An 8,570-nucleotide genomic window follows, 5' to 3' on the forward strand; every position below is an offset into this window, starting at 1 on the left:
CAGGTTTGGCTTGCGATTTGGCCGTTTGGAGGTTTGGCAGCGCGAAGTGGCTCCCTTTTTGAGCTGATCTTTACCCCGCGTTTTCTGTCGTTAGTGACCAATGAAGTGTCGTGCCGAATTAGTGTTTAGTCGCGCAGCAAGTGCAATGCGAGCCTCCCTGGCCGCCTGCTTTATTCAGCCTATCCAGTACATGCTTTAGTGGCGCCCTCTCGAGCCGTCGACACGGAGAGCGGCAGCCGTGAGCGTTCGCTGAGCTCACTACCCCTCGTCTCGTTCATGGCCACCCAAGCTAGGACCAGGGACATCATGAAGAAGGTTATTTTAGCTTGTTTTCTGTAATTTTAATTTGCCTATAACTTTTAAAATAAAGCGAAATTCGAGAAAAGAAAAGTTTCACTAAGTTTCTACGCTCAACCCGCTCAGGTTCGGCGCAAATTAAAAAAAAAAAAAAAAAAAAAAAAAAAACAGTTAAAAAGTTGTTGCAGGGCCTTTTTAAAGACTTGGAACCGCTCTCTGCAGCTGGGAGAGAGAGAGAAGAGAAACATTGGATTATTGGAAGGGTGAAGAGGTTATCCCGCGGACATTGGCCGGATTGCTACTTCACATTTGGGGGAGGCAAAGAGGGAAGGTAAATATTATAAAAAGAGAGTGAGAAGAAAAAAGAAAAAGGTATGTACATACATATATATATATACATACTTATATGTTTTCATCTATGCTCATACACATATGTACACATATATACACACATATATAGACATATACACACACACACCTATATGCACATATATGTATATATACACATACATACATACATATACATACATACATATGCACAAAGGAAAAGAAAATTCCGTTCGTTATTCTTTGTTCGTGCAAAAGTATGTCTTGGATTTAGAGTATTCGGTGCAGTTTTGTTTTCTGAAGAAAGCGGATGAAGGAGGTCGTTAATTTGACCCTTTCCGGTGCGGAGTCCCATGGTCCGAGCAGGTGAAAGAGCTTCTCCGTTTTGAAGATCAAGAGAGTTTGCAAGTTCATTTCGTTGACTTCTGTATAAGCTACACTGGCACAGGACATGTTCGAGTGTGTCTGTGACGGCACAGTTCTCACAGAGAGGAGAGTCTAGCTGGCCGATGAGGTTGAGATAGACTCCCGTTGAAGCTACGTGTAGTCGTATTCGGTGGAGTGTAGTTTCAGTCCGGCGTTTTAGACCACGGGGTGAACGAAAAATAAGGAAGGGGTCAATGCTGTGCAGGTGTCTGTAATAATAAGGCGGATTTGCCCAGAGGGAACTTATCATAGTCCTAACATACATAGTTGATTCTGGCCCTAGCATCCGTTCGTGTAAATGGGATTTTTAAACCAGAATTACGTCGGTAAGCATGCTTGGCACCTAAATCAGCACTTTCATTGCCTTGGATACCACAGTGGCTCGGAATCCATTGTAGTATCAGAGTATGCCTTTTTTCGATAGCCTCCTGGTGAAGTTTCCAAATTTAATGAACGAGCTGTGTATTGACGTTCTTGTTTTTAGTGGATTTGAGGCTCTGAAGAGCTGCCCTAGAATTGGTAAAAAATGACCAATCTTGTGAGTCACATGCAGAAATGAAGCGAAGTGCTTCTGGAATCGCTACTGATTCTGCTGCTGTTGATGATGTCGTGTGACCCGATTTTCCATGAAGTCTCTCATTGATTGATGGTATTACGAAGCTGTAACTGGAGCTTTCATCAGTGCAGGACCCGTCGGTATAGACATGTGTTCGCGAACGGTATTGAACACTAATTATTTCCAAAGAGTATTGCCTCAATACGGTTAACGGAATGTGTTTTTTGTTTTAATGTAGCCCTGGAATATTTGTCTTTATATTAATTATTGGATAGGCCCATGGGGGCGATGAAGAGAACTCTGCTGGTTCGAAATCTCGTGGAGTGTCTAAGCTGCCAGAATTAATAACTTGAGCAAATCCAGACGCACTTCTGCTATCTGCTACGTCTGTAAGATAGTGAGTGATCTTTATGTCTGGTAAGATGACGGTGTGTTCGAAGGGTCTCTTGCAGTCTAAGGACACTTATGGGAATAGCGCCTGCTTCAGCTACGGCTCCAACATTGGAAGTGCATTTTGAGAGCCGTAGACAGGCACGTAGGGCTTGAGCCTGCATTCTCTCAAGCGCTCTTATGTTTGTGCGGCACATCCCATGAAGTGCGGGCAGACTGTATCGAATAAAGTCGACAAAAAGAACGTTATATGTATAGTTGAATAAGTGAAGCTACAGATTCACCCCACGTAGTTCCACTTATGAATCGTAAGAGCCGGGTAATGCTAATAAGCTTTCTTTTCAGTTGCCTAAGGTGTGGTGTCCACGTTAAATCTTTGTCTAGGATAAGACCAAGAAATCTGTGAGTTTGGACATATGATATAGGGTGAGCATCAATAGTGAGCTGATGCCTAAGCGTACTTTTTCGTGTAAAAACTATAGCTGCAGATTTTGATGGGCATAGCGATAGTCCACGACATTTTAAGTAATTTGAAGTTATCTCAAGTGGTTTCTGTAAGCGAATCAGATTAAATCGCTGCGTGATTGATGAGGTCCATATGCAGATATCATCCGCGTAGAGAGTTATTCTGACGTTTCTAGGAAGTTTGTTTACAAGTCCTATGAGGGTGATATTGGAAAGTGTGGGACTGAGAACACCACCCTGTGGCACGCCACGAGCAACAATATACTCAGCTGTTTTCCCTTCTGTTGTCACCGTATGCACTGTTCTGTTTTCAAGATAGTCTAAAATTCACGTATATAGACGTCCTCCTATCCCGGCATAGCAAAGTGCGTTGCGGATAGCCTTGTGGCTTACTGAGCCGAAACCGCCCTTAATATCGAGGAACACTCCAGTGGTGATTCTTTGAGATTTCTTTTGTTTTTCGATGCTAGTTGTCAGGTCAATGATATTATCAAGAGAGTTGCGTCCGCGTCGGAAACCTGCCATAACCTCAGGGTATATGTCATACTGCTCTAGGTACCATTCAAGTCGGGTATGTATCATTCTTTCCATGATTTTTCCGACACAAGAGGACAAAGCAACTGGACGGAACGATGAGAGGTCTAGGGGGGATTTACCTTTCTTACGGATGGGTATAATGCGCAATGTTTTCCTATCCTGGGGCACCTGGCCCATTTCCTACGATGTGTTGTACAGTTTCAGGAGCCTCACTTTGCCCATTGTATTCAGGTGAAATAAGGCCGCGTAAGTTATACCGTCGGGACCGGGAGAGGTTGAGAAACGTAGTCCAGAAAGGGCCTCGTCTAGTCCGCGTATATCAAACGGTGCGTCCATGTATGAACACGCTCGGAATGGACTGCTGGATTTAACAAGCGAAATGGTCGAATTTCCGACGTCTCCGTGAACTTTTTCAGTACTCTACAGCCACAGCTAGTTCCGAAATATCTAGTCGGAGGGCTAGTGCGCGAAAAGGTTGACGCTGTTGTGGAGTCGTCTTTAGACCACGAGCAAGACTATATTTTAGAGGGAGGCTTACGAGGATCTAATGTTGCGCAATGACCCCTCCAATGGCGTTAATCTAGTTTATCTAGATAGCGTTTTATGCGTTTTTATTGGCGTCTTACTTGACGAATATCTTCAGGATCATGTGTTTTTCTTGCATTTCTGTCGCATCTCTTGCGAAGCGCAAGAAAACGATCGTATTCCGCGTCAATCATAACAAACTTTCGGGGTAGTTTGTATGTCCTTGTGTGTTGTTTCACAACTTCTCCGATACCATGGTAGAAATCACCGTCGCTGCTAAATGAATCACATGCTTTTTCAAGATTAACTTTGAAAAGTCACCAATCTGTCCGTTTTATTGTTGACGATATGGTATTGGATGTAAACCGCTTAAGAAGAGTGTACGTATAAGCATATGGTCACTGCTATGGCATTCAATATCTGTAAACCATGTAAGAGAATTCGAATAGCTGGAGCATGCAAATGTCAAATCTAAGCAGCTGCTTGTAGTTGCGCCCCGGAAAAAGGTCGGACTTCTGTCATTCAGAGCAAAAGGCCATGCTGATGCATGAGTGTCACAAGTGAGGTACCTCGGGCGGTTGTTTTTTTACTTCCTCATAAGGGGTGATGGGCATTAAAGTCCCCCGGTAAGATGTGTGGAGAGGGGGTGTTTTTAATAATAGAGCTAATACGCAGGGAGTCAAACTGAGTATTTGACGGAATGTATCCTGCGATTAGGGTAAACATGTTGCGACCTTGTTTCACAGTTAAAGCGACGTACTCGTTGGTGGCTTCAGGAGTAAGGCTGTGGGAGATATAAATAAGGTCTTTACGAATCACCACTATAACTCTGCTTGGAGATCTACCTCGTGGCGAGTGAAAAACCTCATAACTCGATAAACGAATATTGCCGGCAATGTTTGATTATGATAATGCTATAACCGGAAATTGGTACTTATACACAAATCGCCGAAAGTCGGAGAGAAGGCTGCGAAGGCCCCTTGCATTCCACTGGAAAATGGTTGCTCGGTATCGAATGTTATCTATTGAAAGCATGTCCAGATTAGCGGCTGGTGCCTAGGCAGAGGATAGGCTCAATCATAGTTAAAACTGTAAGCATGATACCTTTAAAAGCTGTGTCTTGCTTGCTGATAAAAAAAAAGTTTTTGCAGCTTGAAAGATTAGTGGCAAAAGGACGTCAGTGGTTAGGTTGGTTTTTTCATTAAGCTGAATCGGCAATGACTCCGATCGTGGGTCCTTGGAAAGAGCCATGCCATCTTTAATGGCTCTGGTGGTAATCGTAAGACTGCCTTTCTTCACGGGGACAGTGAATAGTCCTGATACGTTGAATGACTTCCAATTGCGGACGCGTTTATGCGGCTTCTTGGTGCTTCCCGCGTTTACAATTCTCCCATAAGCGGAAGAATCATATTAAGCAATGATGTGATGTTTCGTGCCCATTGGGCGTCGACAGAAGATAATAGGCTGTAGGCCATGCGAGCTGCTTTTTTGAGAAGCGGAATCCAGCTCTCCCATGCATTTCCTTCGATTGGCGGAGCGCCAGAGGTGGAAGTAGTCTTACGCATTGGATCAGGAGTGGCAGCCGCTGACGTCGACGGCCTTTCCTTTTCTCCCCTGGGTTCTGAAACTTGAGTTTTGCGGTCATTTGAGGGAGGGGCCCCGCCCCCTTCGTGAGCTTCTGTTGATTCTTCTTTAAAGATGCAGCATAGCCATGGGCGCTTGGGTTCTGCTTGTTAGATGTCTCATTTATTGTGTTCTGTGAGTATAGAGGTCGTTGTTCAATTTCAGCCGTTTGTTTTGTTTCCCTCTGTTGTGAGACAGCGGACCTTGCGGCGCGAGAGTCAACTGCGTGTTTGCGTGCGTAGTTGCGAGTCTCACTTTCTCTTTGCCATTTTGGGCAGGAAGAGGACGTGACAGCGTGAGCTTGACCGCAGGTCGCGCATTTTTCTTGACCGGAACACGTGTCGTTGCCGTCGTGGGCTTCTCCACAGCGACTGCAGATATGTGGGCGCTTGCAGTTGGCTTCGCGATGTCCATATCCACAACATTTGCGGCACTGAATTGGGCGTTCCCTGAACGGGGTCACCGGTTGGCGAACGTGACCGAGATAAACAAAACTCGGCGAGGTTGTTTCGCTGAACGCTATCTTTACCATGAAACTTTGTCCAAGCCGTTGAATTCTCGCCACTCGGCCCTCTGGTGATCTCACATGCTGTTCAATTTCGGCATCAGAAAGTGAAGTGTCGACGTCTTTGATCATTCCTACTGCGAAATGCCGCGGAACGGGCTCGTACGCCCGAACTTTCAAGCCGCAGACCCGAGTGCAGGCAAGGAGCGCACGGGTCGTCTGGCCATTTCGAGCGTAAACTGCGATAAGATTTAATCTGCCGTTGGGCCTAATGTCGTGGATGCATTCGGGACACATCTGTTTCAATGCAATAGACAGTTTTAGACTGCTGATCGCTACGATTTTCTGGTTTTCAACAACTGGTACAAAAATTACAGTCAGGCCAACTATCGTGGTAGGCGAGTTCGTAACTCTGTCTCCGCTATTGCTTGAACTGTAGTTTTTTTTTGCGCTTGGATGTCTTGGCGTCGTACCATTCACTTTGGTCGGTGTCGGCGATTTCCATGTCGCTTGTTAACGTATCAGCGTTGGGTGGAGATATGTGGGGTCTGTGGTCAGGAGCTCTAACTTCTGCCAGGTTAGTGACGGAGGCTTCGTTCTCTCGCTCGGCGATAGAGGATTCGCACGTTGAAGGAGGCATGCTGTAGCGCTCAGTTGGAGTGTTCTGACTTGCCGTTAGCGAAGGGGTTGCGGTAGCCATGGCGAAGTCAAATCAGGGTTTATACCCCGAGCCGATCGAAAGCCACCCCTCCGATAAGCGGAGGAATTGTTCGCTGGAGCCAGAAACGTCTAAACTGGCGATATTATAAATAGAAATAAGCACAAACAAATGAGCCGAGAAAAACACAGACCTGTTCGAAGCGCTTCGTCTTCCTCCCCAGCTGGGAGAGGTGAGTGGTCGCACCACCTTTCTTTCATGCCCACCGTAGTGTGCGTCCCGAAATGCCCGAATGCTCAGCGAGACAGGAAGTGACATGCACGCCACAAGCCGGCTTACCGTCTGAAATTGGGGACTTTAGCGTCGGAGATGTTGCCGCAGTCAGGGGTAAATCTGGAAGCGGCGCTGCTAAAGCGACGGGCGGAAGACATTCGTGTTAATCGTCTTCACCCAGGGGCAGACGTACGCTCGAGAACAGACGATTGCGGCGTGCGGCAAAAGAACTAGTGGAGTTTGCTATGCACCTGGGCGGTGAACACAAGGCCCCTTAGTTGGCTTCTAGTCGGCGCTGTTGGTGACCCAAAAGGGGGCTTTTCACACAGAAAAAGATGGTATATTTTTATACCCCGTTTCACTATAAGACACCCTAAAACTTCAGCTGAACGTTTACAGCGCACTGACGTTAAACCGACGGTACTACCTTTTACGAACGGCCTGATAGCCGAGTCGTACAATTGATTAAAATAGCTACTGTACGTGTGACTGACTGCAAAAAAAAGTAATCGGGGTTTTCTTGGCCCTACAGCAACAGCTCGGTGTTTTTAATGCGAAAGAATAAACTGTCCCATAGAGCGGAGCCGGCGGCGTCTCTAACCGCTGTAACCTCGGGAAACGAGAAAATTCCAGCGAAACCGCTTCTAGACAGCCATTGGCTGGGAGGATGCGCATAGTTCCAAAGAACGCCACCCCATAGAAAAGCCCTCTTCCTGGCGCTGCGGCTCGCACACCAGGAAGAGGTGTGCTGGGCCGCCGCTCTGACTTCAGGCGTTTCCGGAGGAGGAGGGGGGGGGGGGGGGGGCGCTGCGGCCGTTTCTGCTCTTTTCCGCGTAGAGGAGCATGGCGTCGCCTGAGGCATCTATATCGTCAGCGGCCGCAACCTCGGCAGTAATGAAACGTGGCCGGCCCCAGTACACCGCAGACAAACTAAGGGGGCGGAAGAACGACATTTATGCTTTCTCATTCGCTACTCGATGCCGGTGGGATGTTATTTCCCACCGGCATCGAGCCCCTCCCAAAAGTTGGGGCCGTCAGTTCGACTTCAGTGCGCTGTACGTCGAACTGAAGTTTCGGGGTATCGTATATGTGACAACGGGTGTAATGGCGACGCCTTTTTTTTTGGGAGTGTTGGGCCGGAAATGACGACGAACGACTGAACGTGGGCGCTGCGTCACGATTCGCCCGGGGACTGGGACGCCCGAGCTTGAACGTCCGAGTGCATCGGCATCGGTTCCATCCGAGTGCATTGTACATGGCGTCGGGGTCAATAATTGATGCCGTGCCACGTCTCAAAGTTGAATTGGCGTGAAATGGCGCTAACTGTTGAACCAAACTTTATAACCGGGTCGGTTGTAGACTCAGGATGCCCCTAAATATTTTGTAGCATGACTCAGTGACGTCAAGCGTCTAATCAACCTCACTTCGAACATGCGACGCTGTCACTATAAGAAAATGCCTCCTGGCAGCGTTCGTCTTCCCATACCGGAGTTAAATTTTAGACGGAGAGCGTCAAGCCTTCTGCATCGGCTACGAGCGCGCTGGCCATTCACGGGAAAACTCAACAAACTATTTCACGAAACGAGGGCCCGAGTGCCGTCATACACGGGACCCGAGCATTCACACGAGCTATGATCGCGTTCGAAATTTACCAATCAAGAATCCTGCGTGTGTTGCTATTGACTACAAATCCTGATCAGGCGCCCCAACCGTTGCATCTCCTCACCCCAGGTGATCGAATGACACGCCTGCACCATCAGGTCATGACAATTTATTGAGGCAATCAAAACTAATTAACTTAAATATTCGAAGTCTTGTTAGTAAGAAAAATAACTTTGAACAGGTAATGGTTTAGCATGACGAATACTTTGTGGTCATAACGGAAACGAAAGTGCATACTGCAATAACAGACAGCGAAGGTTTACGTCCTGGTTATAATATTTTGCGTTGCAATCGTGAGCCGCGGGGAGGAGGCGTTTGTCTCGCAA

At 47.1% G+C, this 8,570-nt stretch overlaps 1 pseudogene; it reads right to left on the minus strand.

Annotated features, from left to right (window-relative positions):
• Positions 1 to 492: 492 nt before the first annotated feature.
• On the minus strand, positions 493 to 5,560 carry LOC115313545 (annotated as a pseudogene).
• Between the last annotated feature and the right edge of the window lie 3,010 nt (positions 5,561 to 8,570).

This window comes from Ixodes scapularis, unplaced genomic scaffold (assembly GCF_016920785.2).
Source record: "Ixodes scapularis isolate PalLabHiFi unplaced genomic scaffold, ASM1692078v2 PGA_scaffold0__279_contigs__length_252992795, whole genome shotgun sequence".
Taxonomy (NCBI): Eukaryota; Metazoa; Arthropoda; class Arachnida; order Ixodida; family Ixodidae; genus Ixodes; species Ixodes scapularis.